This window comes from Apteryx mantelli, chromosome 2 (genome assembly GCF_036417845.1).
Source record: "Apteryx mantelli isolate bAptMan1 chromosome 2, bAptMan1.hap1, whole genome shotgun sequence".
In the NCBI taxonomy this organism is placed as follows: Eukaryota; Metazoa; Chordata; class Aves; order Apterygiformes; family Apterygidae; genus Apteryx; species Apteryx mantelli.
Genome location: NC_089979.1, coordinates 41121479 through 41145832, shown reverse-complemented (window position 1 = coordinate 41145832; position 24354 = coordinate 41121479). Strand labels below are relative to the sequence as shown.

The following is a 24354-nucleotide window of genomic DNA, read 5'->3' as shown; positions in this document are numbered from 1 at the left end:
CTTCCAAAAAAAAATTAACCTTTGGAACTACATAAATTGCTTGGAAATCTTCCAATACAAAGTTCTTCATAAGATTATTTGTTCTTCCTGCCTTTGGTAGACTGGGAACACCATCAAAATGATCACTTATCATTTCATTGAATAGAACTGCAAGGCACTTCAAATAATAATTCAATTCATTTTCTCCAACAAAAGCAGGATCACTAGTCTAACTCATGTTACTTTGTAACTTCCAGTTCTGGGGGAATCTAAGACATGCATTTTCTTGGCCCCGCTCTAGTTAACATCTTTAACAGCAATCCAGAAAAAATATATTTTGAGAAAAATTTGGCAGATAACACAGATCTGGAGCAGGAGACAATAACTACATCAATAGTATTGGACAGCCTGGATCTCTTGGTAAGTTGTATGCGGACAAAAAATACATGCTTTATACAGGATCAATATATAGTCACACAGGTGGAGGGACAATAAGGGGGCAGACCATACCTGCACGAATATACTGTCACTCTGGAAGCAATGGCTCTGAGAAGGACTTAGCAGAGATGAAGGCAGTCAGATAAACACAAACTCCTAATACGTTATTAAGATCATGCTGACGCCCAGCACGGCCTCATGGACAATGAAGCCTACCATAAGGAAGGGAATGAGAGGAAATGAGGCTCTTTAACATCTTGCCCATACTTTAAAACAACTACTCAAAATTTTGTTAAGTTGGAGCAGATGCAGAGAAGAATTAGCAGGATGGCCAAAGGACCAAAAAGTGTGTTTTATAGTCACAGACTCTACGACTCAGGCTGTTCAGTTCAGCAGTGGATTAAGGGCTGACTTGATCTAAGTCTATAAATACATATCCAGAGAACAGAAATGGAGAAAAAGACAGATTTTCAATCTCATAAGGGAAAGGTCAAACAATATCAGATGACTAGAAATCATAGTTAGACTCATTCAAACTGCAGTTTCAATAGCAATTGAGATTAAATCCTGCACAATTACCTGTGATGATATTCATCACTGGTAATTTTAAAACAAAATTGCTTTTTGTTCCCAAAGATATGTCCCATTTCAAACAGGAGCATACTTTGGCATGTGTTATGCAAGAGAGCTAACTAGATGATTACATAAATCCCTCTGGCCACATAATTTTAAAATACTGCTACTTAGATTTCTAAAAAACAAAATAAAACCATGAACCCTATCCTAATGGAAGAAGTTGTAGGATATTCATTACAAAGGCATACCTCTTTTAAAGAATAATAAACCTTGTGAATACTCTAATTGGTTGAAAAATCTTATATTCTTTCTGAAGATCTGGTAATTTAAATTTTCTAAAATTAAAATACACTATGAGTTAACATATCAAATATTAACTGGTTCCAAACAGAATTTTATACACAGACTCACACATGTGAAGTAAACTTTGAGTATACCAGCTGTCTTTCATTTCTAGTAATGTCTTAATTTTAAATCCAAATTTGCCTCTGCCACACATACACCTGCTATTAAATCACATACAGTTGCAAATTATTCAGCCAGAAATATTTTATGTAAATAAGGTGACAGAAAATACTATGGATGAGGGAAGAGCAAATCTCAGAACATTTTAAGCTTCCTGCTCTATGATCTGTCATGTGGCTTTATATTTTTATTTGTTAAGTTGAGACATATGATTTGATACTCTTAGCCTAGTGCCATAATTCCCACACCACAAGGCCACCACACAACTTGCTGTGACTGCCTAATTCCACCTAAAAGTCAGCCAGGCCTTGAACAAAACTAGTACAGATCATTTTGGAATTGCTTTGGCAGAGTCACCCAAGACAGCTTGCATAGTGCTTTTCTCTGCCATGACCAGCTGCATGCAGCCAGATTAGCTTCTAGTTTTTATAATCGTCATGTTCACTTAAACAAGAGAAAATTCCAGACCTTTACTTTTTGCTCAATGTATATCTTTCCCTGCAGGAAAAGTGTGCTTTTTATCTTGACATAACTCAAGCCTATAAAATATTTATTTTCATAGGCTCCAGAAAGGCACTCATTTTGTTCACAGGATAATCACAACATATACAAATTCTGGTTGTCTTGAAAAATAGAAAGTTAATGCTAGCAAAATTCGGATTGAGCAGATATCTGTATAACCATTTACTGGATCGCTGAAGTGTAAAGGGTCCTTGGGTTAGTCTTGAGCCTTTAAAGTTTGGCAGGATGGAACCTCCAGAAGATTTACTACAGCTTAATTATTGACCTAACATAATACTTAGGCTATGTAGCACATGCTGATGGCTTGTTTGGTTTAATTAATTACTGGGTAAGCATTTTATTTTTGTACCTTTGAAGATTTCCTGCAGTTAATGTGCCTTGGTTAATTTTCATAGCATTGGACAGAAGTCTGTAAGTCTTGCTCAGTGAATTTATTATTAGCGAAACCTGCAAAAGAAGGAAAACATGTTAATACTTATAGCTGCTAGGAATCACACACTTCAGTTGTAACACAAGCTCTGTTCATACTGGATTTAGAATTTGTTTGCAAAACTAAACTCATCCATTCCTCTTTACCCTGCTGAATCACCTTGCAGAACCAAATTAATCCATATCTAATTACCTTGCTTACAAATCAGCAAGTTACCATAGTTAAATAAATGAAACCTTAGAGAGCATACATTAATTTTTAAAGCTCCTGACTTCCCTGTGTTCTGTTCATTACTTAAGTACCTACCAATGTGTATCTGTTTTTCCAGTGCCTTAAGACACCTGAGAAGACTTATGGCAAACCTTCTAGAACACTAGCAAAAACATTTGTTGGTAAGTAGAAATTAAGCCCAATTATTAAATAAATAACATGTTGCTGTTTATATTTTAATATACAGTAGAATTTTGCTATTCTACAGACTGTAGGATTCATAAAGAAATAGCACTCCCCTTCAGCAAAAACTCACCATAACACCAGAACTCTGTATACAAGCTTTATTTCTACTGATCATTGTAAAATAAATGTATAAAATTGATAACCTGTATCTTATTTAGCTGTCAAAATTAAATGGAAGTGATTTGCTTCTGTATTCCCTGTGGGAAAATCTATAGAATTTAACAGACTTGTCTCTCTTCAAGTTAAGCATAGTTTAATCTTACTGTTTGGCTGACAAAGTTTTTACTTCTCCAGGTTAAAGTTCTAATGGATGGCTCAAATAGCAAGATATCCATCTCCACTAAGTTCTGTAAGTTGTCAGGATGTTTTCTGAGAATACTTGTAATATTTTCATAGAATTGTCAGTTTTGGAGATAATTGTCTTAGCTTTTATAATTGGTAGTTCAATTATTTATTCTTCGTAAAATGAGGTCATCTGGCTGATGACTCAAATCATCTAGAAGCTATCACAAATCAGTCCGTTTTGTCTTTAGGCAACTAAAATGTAACTACCAGTATCTCTTGTGTTAATCTAAACTTCTCATTTGTCTTCTTCCTTTGACAGGAATCAGTTCATATCTGCTTTCCCTCTTCCGACCTGAGCAGCTAATTAAGATGCAGGATCTCATAGGCGACTCCAGCCAGGAGAAAGTTTTGTTTATTTTCACAAGCGCAGGAAATACTACTGGCATGGGTAGCAGTTTCACCTTCCCATAACCTGGATTAAAGGGCAGCTGCTGACCAGAGAGATGTGCCCTCCTCTCCTGCCACCCTGCCTGTGCGTTCCTGCCACTCACTCGTGCCAGCACTCGCGCTCCCGTCACTGAGGGCAGCTGGGTGAAGGAACCCATCCAAGCAGGTATTAATCCCACCACCTAAAATCATACCAAAATCCAGCTCTGTTTTCAGATGGGTCAGTTGTGTTGTCTGGCTCCCCACGCAGTCACCCTGCTGCTAATGCTGTTGGGTGCCACTACCCCAGCAGCCAGCAGCTACGGCATCATTGCACATGGGAGCCTAAAACCACCAGGCAAGGGGCTTCCTGCCCAAGCCACATGTCGTCCCAAAGGTTTCTCTCTAGACTTTCGTGCCTTTGGGCGCCAGCCCGTCCGCTCCCCTTCCTCATGCTCTCTGTCCACCTGGCACAGCACCATGCTGGAAAGGGCCCAGCCAAAGGCCCGTTGCCTGCTGCGCCTGAGCTCTTGCACAGCTCTGCATTTTCACTTTGTTTTTGGAACAGGCATTCTTTGCTGTTTCTTACAGCAATTTTTTTACAACCCTGGCAACTAAGCATGTCTGTTTTGAGGATAATGAACCCAATTAGATTCTTCATTTGAGAACTTCTGAAAGGTCAAAACCAACCTTATAGGAAAACTGTTGACTTGGACAGACACCAGTACTGGGACCAATGAATACATATGGGGAGCATTATTTCATGCACAGCTGGGCACCTGAGGCCAAAAAATTGAAATCCCAGTGAAAGCTGGGGCACTTATAGACTCCAGGGAATGGAGTGGGAGAAAAGAAAATGAAAGAAACCTTCCTCGAACAAGCCCAAAATGGAGATAGGGTAAATCAAGGAACCTGAAATACATATATCTCCAATATACTGCTACAAAAGAAAATGTAACCTTTGCTTCTCTAATGAAGAACAGGTCAGCACAGTGGCCCATACAGTGTCTGGCTGATGACTCACTGTGTCAGTTAATCAGAAAGAGTTCTGAATTTAAAGCACCGGCTTTTAGGCTGCCAAGACTGTGAAGGTCTGGATAAGTTTAAATAAAAAGTTGCCAGTATTTGGGAACTTAACAAATTACCTCATAGTTATTATTACGCTAAAAATAAGTACTTGCAATATTACAGTCCTCTAATTCTTACCTTTTTCTTATGCAGGAAAGAAATATTGTCATTGTTTTCCCACTCTTCCACAGTTCAGTCTTTTCTTACTGTAATAAATAAAACAATAAAAGTTTTAACAATTTCTATTAAAAAATTTAGTGATATCTTTAAAAGGAAAAAATAAATAGCTTTCATTTATATATATATGATTTCTAGGAATATATCCCAACGCAATAAGAAAGATAGTGCATAGAGTAATGGATTTAGACCTTTCCCATAAGTCTCACTGGGAACATTGCCTCTAATTCCACCAGGGCAGGGTTACATCAAAGTATATAGCTAATGAAGTTTTCTTAATTTATCAACAGTTATCTTTCTTGTTCTTAAGTCCTTTCTTCAGAAGGTCATATTGATAGTGTACAGATTCTGCAGAGGGCAGTAGCTTTCTAAACCTGCTTCTTCAGGTGCAAAGCAGAAATTCAGTAAGACCTATTTAGATTCCAGCCAGTATGTTCAGTTAGGCCCGCTTCCTAATAAATTAAAAAATAAACCAATGTGCTCTAAGGTTTTCAGGTTGCTAGTGGCTGTGAAAACCAATAGGTCTTCTGGGACTTCGTCTTGAAAATTTAAGCTCAGAATCTGAACTGAACAGTTTTAATGTGCAACAAAAATACACAGGTATTGAAATAACTGGGGAGGTGAAAAATATTATTACTGTTCTATTACCTAATATGTGTTTTGGCTCTCCTTCTTTAAAAGACTGGTTCTGTCCAGCTTTTAATAATGTACTTTTTCCTGGTCAGTTTTCAATTTTTAAGCTATGATGTAATAAGATAGTCAGACTGAAGGTTTTCTTTATGATTCTCACTAGCTACCATAGAACCATTTTGCTCCCCACTAACATCACATGAAGTCATATACAGCTAATGAGGACTAGACCTTCTCTGTGGACACCCTCAATACTCTCTTCTCAGGCATGCATATTTGTTTGGTCCAAGCATTAAGATTTAAGAACAAACTCTCAAACATAATTTATCTGTCCCAACAGCCACATAAGCTTGCCTTTGACCACAACATAGGAGCCAGCTATGCTCTGCTGACCTTTTGAGAGAAATATCTCCTAGGTGACTAGCACCAGGGATGGGTGAGTGCAGCATGCCTCTACCCACAGGAGTTGTTTGAATGCACAGTAGTGCTACAAGCAATTTTCCCCCCAGCAAAATCTGTGATATAATGAAAGGGCAAGAAGTCACAAGTGTGACTTCTGTTCACTTGTGACGCTGTTTTTCACTTACTGTATTAGCTAGACCAAGTCTCAAGCACATAACTCAATGAAAGATTAGCCATCAGCTACAATCTGAGAGGATCTGAAGAAGGGATAGCTATACTAAAAGACAGTTAATCAAATTGTTCTCTCAGTTTTGAAACATGAATAAGGTCTTACTATGTTTTGTGACAGTTAGTTGTTGTAGCTACACGGAGAGGAGGGTCATAATGCAAAGGCCAGATTTTTATCCTCAGGAACGTGAGTGTAAATCCCAATGAAAGGGTGACAGCATGTAACTACCAAAGGACAGATTTTGGCCCTAAACTTGATATAAAAAAGAGTATTTTTTTCTATTATTGTTGTTGTTACGGGAAACAAATTGGGCAAATAACTTTTGGAAGGAAAGTGTTTTGTAATGGCCAAGAAATGTAATAGCAGAGAAAATAATGAAAACGGATTATCTAGATGAAAATAAGCTAATGAAGAAAAAATGTTTAGATCAGCAAATGAAACAGGGGGAAGATATCTAAAAAAAAAACAACCCTCAGATCTTCCCTGTTCACAATCAATAAGCTGACTGCACATGTACAACAAAAGCTCTTTTTTTTCCCTGTTTAAAATATCTCTGACAGATACGTTCATTTTTTACCTTTTCTTTCTTGCTCACCACTGCACTGAAGATGCTAGTTTCACATCCACATGGTAAGGTGAAATCAAGAACCACTTATAGCACTGAACAGAGTAGAACACTGGCTTTAGGAACCTACTTATCTACACATCCAAAAAAGTAAAAACGATGGGCTGGTTCAGCATAGTGATGGTGAAATAAGTCATTTGACAATATACAGAAGAATGACTCCAGTACCCTGGGAATCAATGGGAATCTTTCCATTTACTTCAGTGGGCAATGAACTAGCTATTACAGAGCGGAAAAAGACACATGGAGATGGTAGCTACTATTGTCAAAGTTTCCAGATCTCTGTTTTCCACATTCATGAGTGTATGAAAATACAATACTTTCCAGTAGGTGCACAAAGGACTTCATTTATGACTTAACATTAGAAAGGATGCTATTCCATAATTTTGTTCTACTGAAAACTGATCCATTATTTTCTTTAAATGCTGCTGTGTTCAAAGAAATTGCAGGAGCATTTTCTTTTTCTTCTTTCTTTCATTTTTCTTCTTTAGGTTTCTGTGCACCACTTACTATCTAGATTCTCCATGCAACCTTATCCAGGAGCCTTGTCACAATGTATTTCCAGCCTGTGGTAAGGATTGAGACTTAACAGTGTCACACAGTGAGAAAGGCTTACAGCATACCATAATGCAAGGCTAGTATTTACAGTTCTGCCTTTGAACAGCAGGTATTTAGATACTGCTGGACTGCCTATTGTTTGGGAATCTGGGGGATTGTAGGGGTGTGTGTGAGAGCAAGAGAAATCCCTGCTATAAATACCCAATAAGACATAGGAGGACATACTACATGTGGGGATATTTCCACAACTGGGATGTATTGGTGATAGAGAATCATTCCAGAAGTGGCAATACCTGGCTGTTATTCATGACCTGGGGCTGCAATGATCTTATCTGAGCTCACAGAAGAAACACAGTTGCAAAACCTCCAAGATCCAGGGAACTGCAGGGAGGGTTGTGTGTGAATCACTGGAGAGGCAGGGCTCAGTCTCTGAGTCAGTCCTGAACTTACGCGCTCAGCTTGATGCCAGAAGGGAGGTCTTTCAGACAAGATGAAAATCTTAGACACACATCCTTCTATGGATTCAGCCAGAGACAATGTTCATGACTTCCTCAAACCAGTCCCATATAAAGACTGTCAGTAAACAGCAGCTTCCCATTGCACCCAGAAATAACTTAATTCTGCTGGAGAATGTAGTGCTTTCTGTCCATAAAGTGCTTCTGCATTTCTGGGGTTTAAATATCCTATACATATAGGTTGCAAAAACAAGATGATTGTTTGCAATTGTAATTTACTGAAGACAACACTGGAAAATATTTTGGTGCTTAACTTTGCAAATGCCAATAAATGGACAGGAGAATCCAGTTCCAGTTATCCAATCCCTTTTTGCTGGACCATCTATAGGGATGATTGCAGAGCAGTCTGAGCAACCACACTTTATGTAACAGTTCTCAATTCTCCTATGGCCTTACATTTCTCATTGCCTTTAGTAGGCAAGTATTTCTGAAAGGAAATATCCTAATATTTCTCAGAAATACAGCTCCATTATTGACACATAAGGGAGCTCTAGCACGCACAAAGCTCTCCCACTGTCTGGCACCGTTATCATGCTGTCTAGCCTTGCTCATAATAGATTCAGAAGATGAGTAGTAAAAAGGCACCAAATGCCGGCAACTCATGAATATTAGTGACTTCACCACTCATGTGGCAGCATTGGCATAAACAGTGGAAATGGCTATTGTCTAAAAAGCCAGTGGATCAGTCTATGCAGACCAGAAAAACATCTATTTCTATTTGAAAAACACTGATGATGGTTAAAACTGATCTCACATGCCTCTAGATTTTCATAATGCAGTGGGATTATCTCAGGAGGCTAATTTCTAAAGGATTTGTTTCACATGCTGCTAAAGACTCCTTGTTAAAAGAACTTCCATCTTCAATATGCTGGACATGGAAGAGGTAATTCAGCATCAGAGGGATAAAATGTCAGCACCCCCTCTAGCCCTTATTTCTGGGGGAAACAGTGCAGAAGAAAACTTCTTGGTATCATCTTTTTGAAAGGTGTGAAATACTGCTTTTACCAATCATGAGCCAAAACCTTAAATTAAACTTAAAACTAAACTCTCTCTCTCTCTCTATATATATATATATTTCCCCCTAGACAATAGACTCTGCTCATTGAATTTTTCATCATGATTTTGGTGGATATGACTGAAATATTGCCATATTATTTGATCATTCATTTGGAAAAATATGTTGTCCTGACACATTATTTTGCTACATTGTAAAAACACACTGGATACACTGGATATAGAATTAAAGCCTGCTTCCAAGTCCTTTAGCTAGCTAGTGACAAAACTGGACACAGCTCTTACATTTGAAAAGAACAAAGGGCAAATTCTACTTTCTAGATTATAGGTAGAAACCTGAACTAAAAATTTGACTCTTAAGTGAAGTAAAATAAAAGCAAAACAAAGCCTACGTTGTGAGCAAGAAAAATATCATAAACACTCTTAGAAAAAAAAGAAAAGATCCAATTCAGCTCTGACACAGCAATCCACTTTACATTCAGATTGCAATTATTCCTACTTTGACTTCACCAAAAGATTTGTTTCTGTAAGTGTACTAATACTGAATAGAACTTTACTTTGGGAATATTGCCATTATTATTCCAATGGAATTAATCTCTCGGGAAAGTGAAAGTAAATATAATGGATCTGAGAAATAGCAAAAAGGTGACAGAGTCTTCTTGAAATAGACTGAGCCTAACAGGCACTTATTCTTCAAAAATGACTCTTTCATACAAACTGTTAGGGCTCCTATGACTATAAAGTATTCTTAACTGTGTTTCTAACATGCAATTGTGGGAGAAGAAAAAAAATACTTTGCATTTAAAAGGACATCTATCTCAGTTTAGGTATTTGGGGTACACCAGCAGGCCCAACATAGACTTAAAATGTAAGCTGATCCTCAAAATACATGAAGGGGGTAGATGGAGCAGGAAATTTCTTTAGATGTGACTTGATGAGGGTTAATGATCCCCCAATTATGTATGTGCTTTCTTAGGTGATAAAGTACCAGCATCTCCCTTTGCCTCACTGTTCTGGTAGATTTGTTTTTTCAGCAGCCAGATAAAGTCTGCTGTTCATTGAGAAACACAGACTACAGACAAGGTTGCTTGAGACAGAAAAATAACCCAGTGGTTTAATAAAGCAGACTTTTCCTATATTTCAGCACTTTAAATAACAAAGTCACTGTGACTTGAAAACTGACTATTGCTTTTCACCCTCTGAACACAAAGAACAATGTCACTACAATTAATGAACCAAAAAGCAAGATGACCTTAATTTAAATACTTAAGGAACAATTTAGGAAGCTAAAGCATTTAAAAGGCAAGGAAGACTACTAGTTTGCCTCTCTGATTTGGAGATCGCACAATTTTATTTGAAGAAGACAGGAGAAAAAAAGTATTATAAGCAATAAGTCTCTTGTGCTGTGCTGTTAAACTGTTATTGTGTTTTGGAGTGTTTTTCTGGAGAAACGTGGAACCATTCCATAGACACAGCAGAGCTCTGCCTTCTGTTAAGGGCTGCAGGACCATTGAAGTTTGAACTCGCTCAAACAGATCTGTCATGCTTTCAATTCCCCCTACCTTTTTTTTTTCTTGCAGTGGATTGAAATGTGACCAAATAGCAGCATGACTGTGAATGGAAAAGATAATTCTCACATGACATTTTTCTCAGTGCTTTGGGGAAAACACATACATATGAATACATCTGCCTATGTCTGAATCAAGATGTGAAAAAAAAAATTAAGGCAAATTCACATGAAGCTTTTTATGAAATTGAAAACATACTTAAAACCTCTTCTACGTATTTGTTTTGTTTAGACTAATTAAGATTTTTGCTTTATGTTACCACAATAGACACTGAACATTTGCAACATGTTTACTGAGGTTAAAGGAATTATGGGATGAATTTGTATCTATTACACCATTGTCCTTAAGCAACACTGTTGCACAGTGTGCATTTGGGATTTATTTTTATCAGACAAAAGGTGACTTGTCAGTCTAATCAGAGACATTTTACATCCTCAATACATCATATAATACAGAATACTAAAAAGTTATGTTCCCCAGGAAAAAAAAAAAAAGTCCTGTTTTGTTGAAACCCCATATTACCATGTTGCATAGCAGGGTTAAAGATGGAGGCAAAAGTATTTATGAATTGGCTACGTTCTATAGGTTGCATAGCCTCTCCCATATCTGTGTAACTTGTTATACCAGTGGCTTTCCTTATCATGAACTGAAAAAAAGATAATTTCTGAACTGAAATATTTCCAAAAGAGTGAAAACTAACTTAAATATTCTAACACTAAGGATACAGGGATTAACTTCTGTTGTCACCCCCTCCCCTTCGCAACACACACACAGAACAAGAATTCACTTCCTTATTAAAACATGATGGTGGAACTAGCTTTTTACTAACACAATATTTTTCCATGTCCTACTCACAAAGTCTAAATTACATTAGAGTCAAGCTTCAGCTATATTAACTCTCCTCTTCCAGGGAGAGTTTTTTCAATACATATCTTTTGAGTTTCTCCAGCAATATGGAGATCTATGAAAGCTCATAATTGAAAAAGCAACTTTAGATCTTAAAAAAACTTTTAAAAACTCAACTTTTGTATTGAATATTGCTAAATTTTCCTGTAGCCTAACTGCTGGTAGATTGGTATCAGCACTCTTCCCTTAACATTATGTTTTACAGGATAGCATGATACTAAGATGACAGTAAAACTCAAGGCCTTGATTCATGATTTTTGGCATTTTATGCTGTGTTAACTGAAGAAGTTAGTTCTTCCAGCTGTTCAGTCTTCTGTGATCCAAACCTCTGCCCAAGGCTACTGTCCCTCTAACAGAGAAAGCAGATGGGAGGTATGTCCCAATGGGAGAGCTCTCCACTGCCTCTCATTCATAGCCTGGCATATTAACTACCATTTTAAAATGGCTACTTCAATTTAAATCTACATGCAAGCTATGGATTGGAATAGCTGTGAGGAATTGCTACAGAGCACATTTTGCATTCATATTTTCAATGGGGCTTCTAATCTCCTGGAGCAGGGCTGAGGCAACAGCTGGGAGGGGTAATTCTGACATCATCCTGTTCAGGAGTGGAGGACTCATTCTCTTGTGGAGGTACTAGGACATGTTCAATTGTTATATGGTCAAAGCTCTCATGGCTGAAAGAGCGCTGCGAAAGAAATGAGACCTCCTTGCTGAGAGAGGTCACACATACATCTCTTCTAGGGGAGTATGGTAACTGCAAAGCTACAGGTTGATGTGGGTGCAGTTTTGCAGTTATTTAAGGAATGCTGAGCCAGTTTTAATGCATCTATATAAGCAGGTTTGCAATGATTTAAAAAGTCAGTAACTGCCTTTGTACACAAGGCCTTTCTGCAGACAGAAAGAGTAGCATCTTCACATCTAATAGCTAAGCAGGTTTGTGGTGACCACTGCTATCACATATTGGTTACCAATGAGAGAGTACAAGATGATGAATGAGTGAAGAAGGGTGAATAAAAACTGAATCGGGCCTGGCTTCATGGCAACTCAGTTCAGTGAGTCAAAAACAGCAGGATAGCAAGCAGGTTTAAGAGGTAAAGGTTACTGAAGTTTAGGTTACTTTCAGTATTTTCAATGCTAAACCTTAAAACAAGCATCAAAAGCAATTTTTTTCTTGCCTCATCCCTCTAAAAATCCATGAAAGTTTCTTTCTGCTTATTCCCTTACCTTGAGGAGCTCTTACAAAGACAGCTCAGATGCGAACCAAACTTCAGGAAGGATGTTCTGCTCTAAATATTCCAGAAGTGGCTGAATGGTGCAGGAGGTCACATCACTTACATCACTTGCATAATATGTTAGACAGCAGTTGACCTCAGAGCAAAACCCAGGATGTTCTTGGTCCCACTCTCTTTAACCTCTTACATGCCAAACAACTTTCTCACTAAAAGAAGTGATTCAGATATTTTGCCCCAAAACTGCCACAGAAGAAATTAAAATTTTGTTTTCAAATAACTACTGGAGGCCGGTAGAAGTGATGCATTCCTAATTAAATACTTGGCATTGAATAAATTAAATGGCCAGTGCCATTCATAAAATTCTTAATTTTAGACAACAGGGAGCTTTTTAAGAGAGTAGGTATAAGTAAACTCAACCAGAAGGAAATCAGACAGGCTGCCTGGGAAATAGAACTACCTAGAATAATCACTAAACTAGGGTCACTTTGGATTTTGTTTTAAGTTCATGAATTGAAATTGAAAAGCTCTGGCTTTTATCTTGAGAGAGAATATAATTTAAAAATAGCTTTATAAGGACAATACATGCATCAACAAGACATGCACATTGAACTAAAATTGGATTGTTTTAATTAAGAGTTCTTAAATTACAGAAACATACAAGAACCACCACTGCTGAGAACCAAAAATGAAGTTATAGGAGGAACTTCAAGCAACATGAAGATGAGGGAAGGAAACACTGCCAATGCTGCTAAAGAGCAGTAAGGAAGTCAGGGGAAACAACACTGCTGACTAGAAGAGCTGCAAAGTCCTAAAGGGGTTCACGGCTCCAGACCATAGTCCTGAGCCATAGTCCTTTGAAAGAGATCTATTTCTTGAGTCATGAAGTTCAGTTAAAGTAGTCTCAAACTTCTGAGAAGGGCAATAAAAATGCATAACTAAAAATAAAGCCCAAACTCAAAAAAACCTTGCATGGTTTTAGCTAATATGGCTTAAACAGTAGTCTTCAACACTATGTTTAGTTGGGCTGCACAGAAACCACTGAAATTGAAAGAGGTTTCTTAAATATGTCTGGTGCAACAGACCTAGACTGGCCAGTAACAGGAAGGAGACCATCACATGTGAATATATTTTGGAGAAATGTTTGCCCTGTTTGTCCTGGATGAACTATTTAAAGGTGAGTTAGGAACAACTGCATACATCGGGAACAAATTACTAGCTGGAATGGAGGGTTGCAGTATACTGTTTTTTATAAATGCCCAGGCCACTCAGAGCCACTAAGAACTCAAGCTTATGACAAAAATCAAGAATAAAACTTGATTCAAAGCAAAAAACCTTAAACTTTGGCTTGAGTTCACTAAGTGTTTTAAGCAAAAAAGCAACTGTCTTTAAACAAGCGAAATATAAAAGACTATAATCAAGTTGAAAGATGACACCAGGAGCAGTGGATATCATCAAGGGAGGGCTGCTATTCATAAGGACCTAGACAAGCTGAAGGAATGGGCCAGCAGAACTTTATGAAATTCAACAACGACAAGTGCCAAGTCCTGCACCTGAGAAGAGAGAACCCTTTAAATGATAAAGGCTGCATTGGACTGACTGGGGGGCAGCTCTGCTGAGGACAACCTTACTGTCAGACAGTAAGCTGAACCTGAGCCCGCAGTATGCCCTGGCAGCCAAGAAGGCCAATGGCATCCTGACTGTATCAACAGCAGCATAGCCAGTACATTGAGGGAAGTGATTATGTCCCTTTGCTCAGCACTCATTAGGTGGCATCTAGACTACTGTGTCCAGTTTTGGGTCCCACAGTACCAGAAAGACAGTGATAAACTGGAACAAGTTCAACAGAGAGCCACCAAGATGGTTGGGGGTTGGAGCACATGGCCTGTGAGGAGAGGCTGAGAGACCTGGGCTTGTTCACCCTGGAGGAGAGATGGTTTCAGGAAAGACCTAACAGCAGCCTGCCAGGACCTAGAAAGAGGTCATCAAAGAGACAGAGCCAGGCTCTTTGCAGTGGTGTATGATGGGAAGGCAAGAGATAAGGGACGTAAGTTGAAACAAGAAAGAGTCAAAATAGCTATAAGGAGAAATTTCTTCCCTGTGAGAACAGTCAATTACTGGAACAGGTTGCCCCAAAGGTTGTGCAGCCTATGTCCTTGAGGGTCTTTAAGATCTGACTGGGTAAAGCCCTGAGCAACCTGATCTGGTCTCACAGCTGAGCCTGCTTTGAGCAGGAGGTTGGATGAGAGGCCTCCTGAAGTCCCTTCCAATCTGAATTTTCTTGTGATCATTCTGTGACTATATTAAATAAATTTAATACATTTGTGAGGAGTCTGGTTCAGAGCACACAAAAATGAAGTCTTCTCTCCACAGGAATTCTGTGACAAAGGCAGCAGATGGGCAAATTTCTTTATTCTTGATGGAGGGATAGAGAAGTGACTTGAGCATCCCTATTGAGATTATTTATAAGGGAACATAATGTTAATCATGTGATTGTGTATTGTAGGGGGAAGAAGTGGCTTGATTAAAATGAGAACTAAACTAAAATGAAATTTGAGGTTAAAGAATGGCTGGTTCTTTTCCTGCACTGCACAATCAGCTCTTTCCACTGTCTCTGCATGTTGTGGTGTCTCTCATAACAAAGCTCCATCAAGTACCATTTGCTGTGGAATAACAAATGGAGACATCCCAGAATAAAATGGATACTTCTGCAATGGGTACTTCTGGCACTGAGGGCAAGAGAAAGGTTCATACCTAGGTCTTCTCCTCTCAGGAGTGTGACAACTGAAGAACAGGACAGCCTTCCCTCTAAAGGCAGCAGTGTCTTGCCATCATAGATCCTTCCTTCTCTGAAACTCTTTCACAGGGAGACTGCCCAAATATTTTGAAGAGTACACTCCAAGGATGGGGACTAGCACCCTCACTAGCAGCAAAATAGACCTGAAGACATGAGAGGGCAAGGCTTCATACTTCTTCATTGCCACTGGCTATTCATTTCTTGCTAAAAATCCAGTTTAATACTTTCGATTTAGGAAAGATGAATGTCCACAGCAGGGAAAGTAAACATGAACTATGGAAAATATTTTTGGTTAAACTGGAAAGGCTGTAGCCAAGATATTTCCCGCTTAACTTTCATCAAGGAAAAGGTCAAAAAAGGCCAACGTGTTTAAGCAGAGCACAGAGCAGAACAGAACAAAACTTCCTATGAGAAAGATTAAGCTCACATTCTTTTGTCTTTCATTAGAACTTTTAGAACATTACTTTACACTTGCATTTAAAATGGCTTCCTGACAGCATTGAACACAAGGTCTTAAAGTAGGAAGACTAAAAGGTAAAGGCATAAATGAATAACAGTTCATGTACTGCACACAAAATAGGGAAGAACAGGAGGGACGCATGAGAGACAGCAAAGGAGAAATAATACCTTTAGACTTAGCAAATTATACAATACATGGTGCCCGAGGCAATCTTCTATCCCATGTATTTATACCCCATATACTTCCATGTACACATACTTTAAGCTGAACCATTCCCAGGGCATATGTAGCTTTAACCACAGTAAAAGATTTTTGTTTTACATGAGGCTTCTAAGGAAGTGAGAATTTTCTTCCAGCTCTACTAAAAGAGTAAGCCAGAAATGAAGCTCTCCAGCTATGTCAGTTCCAAACTGCTAAGCACACAGATCAGCCTCCTCTTTTACATTACTCCCTCCCTATGTCCATGACAGCAACTAAAAGGTAGATATTGGCCAGTAAAATATGATATCTGGTAAATGCCATGATTCTTGGAAGTGTTTGATTATGCCATAGTGTGCTCAGGATTTCTCCTGGAAGAAGAGAGAAGGACACCTCTGAGCAGACTGATATGTGGATGGATCAACAGATACGTGCAAGAAGCACACCGACATGCCACTTAGGGAGAGAATGTGTTTTCTTTCTATCCTCCACCTGCCAAATCTGGTCTACATTCCTCAGGTAGATCTATCAGCCACGATTCAGACTCCTACTTCGTTTCTTTTAGAAGTTCCTTATCCACCCAGACTCATTTGTGATGTCTGTAACTATGGTGTCAGAATAGCAGCTTACTGCCCACCTGAATTTTCACCCTCAGCTGTACAGTAACTTTGTTCCTGTGGAGGGTAGCGTAGGTGATTCCTGATGAAGCAAGGCAAAGAACTTCTTCAAACAATGAGCGTGGCCCACGCAGAGCTTTGAAGATAAGGGCAGAGACCTGGGCTCCTCGTTTCACACCAGCTGTGACTCAGCAAGGTGTCTGGAACAGTGGAGTGAGGCATTCCTGAAGATCTGCGCTGCCCTGTGCTAGGCTCCTATCCAAATTCACTGCAATACTTTTTCTAAAGATGAGTTGTTTCACAGTAAGGTATGACTTCAAAAAAAAAAGCCCCAGACCCATAAACATATGAGTCACTGAGCCAATTCCAAACTGAAAAGCCCAGCACATTCTTTTATTGCAGGAGGGGAAAAAGTGGCAGTTTTGGCCAGCTGTAGCTAGCTGGCTACTGAAAAAACTGAATAGTTCAGACAGCTACCAGATTCAACACACTGGTGCTACATGTGTCTGTGTCTCTTTTCCACTATCACGGCAGCACTGGTGTCACAGTTAAGGCTTTGGTATAGAGCTGTAATAGTGCAGTAATATAGAACTGCTGAATCACCATTGCTCATCACCTGAACGGTCTCTGACTGATGGGCAAATATTATTCCTGTGGCAATGTAAAAACTTACTCTAGTGTGTCAGACTTTGCACTGGAGCTCCTGAGGTGTGTGCATGCATTACCATTAGTAATCTCCAACAGAGGAGTGAATTGGATGGGTCAGAGCAGTAGCACCTTAACCCATTCCACCTGGAGCTGCTGATGCTCTTGTGTCAATGACCTCCGTAAACAGCACAGAGTATGTAATAACCAGCTTTATCCACACTACGCTTGAACCAGTGCCCAAAGGGAGAACCAGCAGAAAATCAGCAGTGTGCTAGATTTACTTCTGAGTATGGTTGCAGAGCTCACTCACCACACACAGATGCATTCAAGCTCCTCGACACACACTCCTCTCAAATAACCCTGTGGGTTTCTGACAACAGTCAGGGATTCTTACTCTGCACACAGAAGGAGAGACACACATGGTCTTCTCACACTGCTCATGCTGTACAGCTGCCAGGAAGAGCAGTGAAATCTCCAGGCTTAGACACAGGGAAGACAGGGGTCCTAAAAATAGACAATGTCAGCATATGGCCACACAACACCCTTGTCCAAGACGGTGTGGAGCTCAGTGCTAGCTACCCATGCCCTTATTTTACAAGGGTTTTCCAGCCCATGGTGGCATGTTCTCCATTCCAAAGGACTCAAAGGATTTGATGGACATCATTTTTACCTTTCTTCCAAGAGAAAAACAGACTGAAAGGTACCAACGACCAAAAACGACTATTTGTAACACAGACCTATCTCTTAAGATACAGTTATACTGCACCTCAGACCCCTCACAAGTTGCTGAGGTGCAAGGCAAAAAGTCTTGCATTCATATAAAGGAAAAGCTTTTACACAAAGTTAATGAAAGGGGAAAATAGGATGTGAACTGGAAGGAATGGAGAAGAGCTAAAAAAGGGACATAGCTGTTTCAACACTTCTTTGTGGTTGTTCATCTTCCTATGTTGAATTAACTTGTTATTTTTTTGAGGAGTCTAGCGATCCCTGACCACACATCTCCCAACTTCTCATCATTTTACCCTTCCTCACTTCAGAAGATTCGTGCTTATAAGAAATTCTCCATATGCAGGAGAAAAAAGATCATAGAACTAACTCAGCAGCCTTTTGAGCCAAGTTTGCAGAGCAGTAGACCACAGGAAGCCTTCCTCTATGAGCCTATGTGCCAGCAATGGACTCAGGTTTATAGTGAGATAAGAAATGCTGCCTCTCCACCCACTTAAAAGAAACTACAGGAATGCCTGGCAGGTAAACTTGGGTTAACTTCAGAACATTTTTATTGCTCTATGATAATGGTCTCCGTAAATCCTACAAAATGGCAACCAGACAGTGATACAATCTCAGTTCTTGAATTGCCTTTAGATGTTAAATACATCATAACAATCCAGGGTAAATTCACGTGTCATATTAGGGACACATTCAGGAATCCAGGTATTAGAACTATTCTTTTCAATAAAATAGCAAAAGACACCAAGGGAATCTCTGCTAAAATGACTGCAAAGGTTGACTTAACGCATATTTCTTTATTGCTAATAAGCCACCAAAACCAAAATATTATTCTAAAATCTACTATCATTGGCTTTTTTTCAGTCCTTGGAAAAAGTGATGGCTAAAACATATCCTGTGCTGATTATTTATGGCATGTTCAGTTTATTATTGCACTACTGTTCTCTAATTTGTGACTGGCATGCCCTGAGGCAGCCAAGTCAGTGGGAGGTAATCCTCAAAAGATTTAGCATAGCTAAATCCAGAAACATATGGTATTGAACCTTCTAATTTTTTTTTTGTCCTTCTTCCAACTGTAGTCCAACCTCTCACACCTGTACAATCTTCCCTTATTCCTCACTACCTCTTCCTGCTTGTAAGTCCCTACAGCACCTCTGTCCCCCTAAATTTCACCCACCCCTCAGCCTTTGGAGACATTCGTTCAATTAACAACAGCATTTTCAAAACATCTTGCCATAACTCAGATGATTTTGAATGAATAGGCTAGGCATTTCTCTTGTCACTGTAACCCTGTACTGAAGCTGATGACACTTTAAATGGGTACTGTGTTCCATTTGTATGGTTAGCACCTCAATCACATTTAATCTAAAATGAGCACACTAGCCTCTTCAAGTGAATCACAGCACCTGCTGTTCAAATGGAAGACCTGCCTTATGCTTTCTTCTGTGGAAAGTGTAGGAGATACCTTAAAGTGATGTGCAAGAATAACATCAAAGCTATTCAAATAAAGACAATGTTTATCCATAGCATTGCTCATCTGTAGGCCAACCAAGAAACTCAAGTCCCTCCAGCATAAGCACTTTAGCAATCCTTAAAAAGTAAGTGGATAAGCTCCATCCCGTATGTGTTCAACTGAAAGAGGCAAGTGTCTTTGAAGGTTTCTAAAAGGAAATCCTGTCTGCCTAACTGAAATGCCTGGAGGCTTTCGGAGGAAAGCCCTTCATTGATTAGATAAAGAACATGGGTACTACCTTTAGGTAGCTGCTTCATAAGTATTTAATATTCAGGACAGCTTAAGTGCCTTGGCTATGCAGACTGGATGCCACCCTCAGAATCTCATTCATCTTTTTATAGCAGCAGCTAGGCATGCACTTGTGTTTCTTTCCTCTTTTCTCCCCCACACATCTTCTCTCCAAAGCTTTTTTGTTTATTTAAAATGTCAGAAACAGTAAGCAGGCTCTTTCCAAACTCTGAGTCACCCTGCAGCAATTCTCTGCATAAAAATGGATATGCTTTTGTTAAAACCACACGCATTTAGCCTTTTGCTCATCATGACACTGGCCCAGTCACGTGTCTGTTATCACACATCCCCCCACTGACGTGCACGGTGCCCTGGTTCCTGGCAGGAGGTTTCACCAGGCAGCTAAGTGACCTTCCCACATATACCCCCCGAAGGGGTGGTCACGTTTCTGCCCCTCCTGCCAGGCCACAGGATCCCACCACTTCCCTTGCACCAGCTCTGCACTGAGCTAGCTGCCCGCTTGGTGGGCTGAATCAACTCACTAAACTGGCAGCAAAACCAGCTTTCCGCTGCGTTGGTGAGCTCATCCAGCACACCAGGAGATCCTTCAGGAGCTGGACTGGGTGCAAGGGAGGAGACAGAAACACACAGCAGGAGATGGAGGATGGGAGTTTCAAAAACCTCTCTTTCCAGGGCAGGGAGCTATTCTACTGGCTTAGCTGTGTCAAGCAACCGCACCCTCCGTCACAATAAAACCTCTTTAACATAATGGAAGATATCAGACAAATGAGCAGAAATTCCAGGGGGAGGAGAGGTGTGATTACAGTAAACCTCAGGAAAAACAATGATTTTTTTTTTTTTTAATTTCCAGGCCTAACATACACAAACCCACCATATCACAGAGTATCCATGTGTTGACATACAGTGAGATTTGGGATTTCTGTTAGTTTCTTTCATGCTTCTGGAGCTACACACATCTCAGCTTCCTCAGCAACCATGAGGATTAGGTTTAAAAAAAAACAGAAAGGAGAGAGCTAAGCTTCTCACATAATATCTTGACTCCAACACTTGAAGCTTCAAAAAGGAGGCTAAATATCATGAGACTACTGATAAAAGTCAGGAGAGTTGGCAGTTCTGCAGACATTCATGGGCTTGTTAACACGTTTTTCTCTTTTTTAAGTAAAAACAGACAAAACAGTACACACGGTACAATAATGAACATCTTGGCACATCACAATTACAATACTGGAACAGACCACTATTCTGTTTTTATGGATGCTTTTGAGAAAAACAAACCCTATTTTCAGCTCCCTGTTACATTTATTCTCCAGAACTCATGTGCCAAAGGTTTCCCCGTTTTCTCTGTGTGCTTTCCAAAAGGACTCCATCTCCTGGGAAGCACCACAAAAATACAGCTGCTGTAGAGCAGCTCCTCTCCTTGCTAAGATGGATTAGAGTCACATCACAAAGAGAAATGGCAGCATAAAGTGCCATAATTACACCCCGACAGCATCAGGAATGATTTTTTTTTTTTTAAGAACAGAAAACTGTTGACTTTTGGTGGGTAGCTTTCATTTAGAAACTCCCTGAAATATTCTGTGGAGTATTCTGGCCTAATATATGAAATAGTTCTCATTTCTGTAGTACAGCGCCATATCTAGCAAGCTTCCAGAATATGACTGTAGTAGTGTCATACTAGCTTGTGACAAAACTGGTGATAAAAATGACTTTTGTTCAGCATTCCACCAATATTACCAACTTTGTAGGGGCCTCTAAAATTTACAAGGTAGAATTATAGTCAATGGCAGTTATAATTTGTGCTATGAAATAACTCAAAGCAAAATTTTGAGAAAGTCATGAAGAACTCTTGGGTGAAAAGGTCAACCATACAAAAATGTTTCCCTGTAACCAAATCACTAGTGATGGTTAAGGCTTGGAAAGCTCAGAGCTCCAGGTTTAATAAAGCACACACAGTAACAAAAGCTTACCAAACTCTTTAAGCAGATTCTGAGAGTGGAAATGTAATTTCTGGGAGATTACTGATACCAAAACTGTTGTCTGCAGTGCATAAAACAGAAGATGAATCAAGTATTATTTTTCACAGAAAAAAATCTGAAGACACCAAAAAAATAAAAAGGAATTAAATTCACTTGTTAAAAATATTTTTTGAGCAAGAATTGGAGATATTAAGGCAAGGATCTTACAGGGCTCAGAAAAGGGTTACCTTGACATAGCTAAAATATGCTAAAATAATTCAGCTAGGATAAAAAGTGTCTGGTTTGGCAATTCATATATTACTGTCTTGCATTTCTTGCATTCTGAGGCAGAACTGGTGAAGGCTGTAAGAACCTTTGTATTTTAGTGCATGCACTAATTGACAACAACAACAGGAGAGTTACTACCCTCTGATCACACTGAAATGGTAGTGAAATCTGGCTGAGAATTAGTGCTGGAACAAGAATAGTGAAAGATGGAAAAAAAAAAAAAAAAAGGAAGGCGGAGGGAATATTAGGGGGCTGCTGATACAGCTGTGAAGGCAGAGCAATGATTTAGATTTTGTTGTTAAAGGGGGAAGTAGGCTGCCTTGCTGCTACTACCAGGGCACAGCAAGAGGGAATAGTCCCACTTCCTTCCCCTCCTGCTTTACATATATGTAATGGACATGTATGTATGGATGATGTCTACAGGTAACTGAGTCACAGGGAAAGCTATGTGACTTAGTAGAATACTCACTATATCAATGGCATATTCACTTGGTACATACACCCCTTCCCCTGCACCATTAGTGCCTGTGATGGAGGTGTTAGGAAAATGTATGAAAAAGACAACCAGTGGGTGATGTGTATCATGTAGCTCTCTGTGAGCAGTGCTATTCAATGCCTTCTAACTTAATATCCTCAAATGTCCCAACACAGCAGTTAAAATTTAAACAGGCATTCGGAAAACACACTTTTTATCCCATTATCAGTATGGATGGGATTACAATGAGGGTGGTAATGGTGGAAAAATTTGGGGAGAAATCTGGTATCAGCAGCAGGAGTAGCCACTAATTGGATTCTTTCTGTGTCACCACAGAGTTGTCACGGGACTCTCGTTCTCTGTTGAACTCTGCCGCTCTCGAGGCACTCAGAGGCTTTCTCAATTGTTATCACATAAGTCTGCCTTCCCACTCAAACACAAATCCCCCAAAGCCCTTTTAAAAGCTAAGAAAATCATGAAACCCATGACTCCCATGACATCTGTGACAAGTGTCCAGCCTTGCTTGGATAAGAATAAGTCCTGCCATTACACAACACTCAAACTCCTGATACTGCACGAACATATAACATAGAGAGCAGTATTTAAGTCAAACACAACTAGATAATAAACTGCAAACTGTCAAAATAGTATGCAATGAAGTGATCTAGTCAGAACAGAATTTGCAAATCTTTCAGAATAATTTTTTCCATAGCTGTCTAACTTCCACTGAGTGTGGGTTTTATAATTTCTTCCACGTTTGAAAGCACTCTCCCCAGCATCACAACATTTTTAATAGTCTGCTTTTATCAGTTCTTGACTGGAATGAGAGCGGTTATAATAGTTTTCACATTGATACTTGCCACCTCTAGGACACCTCAGGTTTCTTATACGGATTCTTTCCCTAATGACCTTTTGATTTAGCCTACTTTTTGAAAGTGTATGTACATGACATTTGGAAATTTATCAATTTTTTTAAATGTGAAATTATGCCAATCATAATTAATTCTTTTTCCTCTGAAACTGACTCAAAAATCAATGAAGGCCAAGGAGACATGTCATGCAGAAGGAATTAAAGTTGCATATTATGATGGAACAAGCTCACCCACCTCGATTATAAAGTGCTAAGAAGAGGAAGCCCCTGACAAGCAATAAACTGACACATAATTAAGACAATTCAGGGCAGAACACATTCGGGCTGGAAAAAAATTTCTTGGGCTCCATCTCAGTGCTCGGAGCAGTGAGAGAAAAAAAAAAGTGACACTTTGAAAACAACTCTATGAAGGCAATCAGTATCTGACCCAGTCCTCTCTAGCTGAGGGGAGGAAAATATGAGAGCAGAAGAAACCCACCAGATTTTGTGCAGTGCAGATTCCCTCACATCACAAACACAGTAGATAGTACAGACATGCCTGGTATGTTCAGCATTCCATATCAAGCAAAGATGAATTAGCCACAGCAAAAATGTATCACAGCTTTCATGCAGCAGTTTATGGATCTTTTTATACCTCTGGAATTTTTTACCTTGAGCATATCACGTATCTACCGAAGTTGTACTGGTCTCAGATCTTTTCCTCATTTTATTTTCCTCATTTTTATTTTCCTCATTTTTCTCTCACTATGAGGAACATCTTTGTGATTTCTGAACGCTTTCACAGCTGCTAGGATGCTAATGGGAACTTCATGTGTGTACTCAGCACAAGTGCTCTCAGGAAAAAAAAAAACAATGTCAAAGGAAGGTATGTAGAAGTCACCATAAATATGTCTTTGAATGTTTACCATCTGGAACAGTAGATTACATTTTGACAAGAAGCTGGACTGTCCTGTGGGCATTGTCTTTTAAACAGCCCCATCATTATAAAGGAAGGGAAAACATGATTTTCTGTTCCTAGGTTCTCAGTAAGATTTTCTGGCAGTGCTAGACAAACTC

The 24354-nt window shown here is 39.3% G+C and overlaps 1 protein-coding gene across 6 annotated transcripts in view; it reads right to left on the bottom strand.

The window, feature by feature from the left end:
• The window catches only part of SULF1 (sulfatase 1), a 129589-nt gene that overhangs the window by 102254 nt on the left and 2981 nt on the right, over positions 1-24354 (bottom strand). For 5 of the 6 annotated variants that reach the window (XM_067290537.1, XM_067290539.1, XM_067290541.1 and 2 more), the window contains exons 4-6: positions 23949-24131; positions 4784-4851; positions 2330-2427 (exon numbers count right to left, since the gene is read on the bottom strand). The gene's annotated coding sequence lies outside the window, so the exon portion shown is untranslated. The remainder of the gene's footprint in view (positions 1-2329; positions 2428-4783; positions 4852-23948; positions 24132-24354) is intronic. The other variant, XM_067290538.1, reaches the window with a different exon arrangement.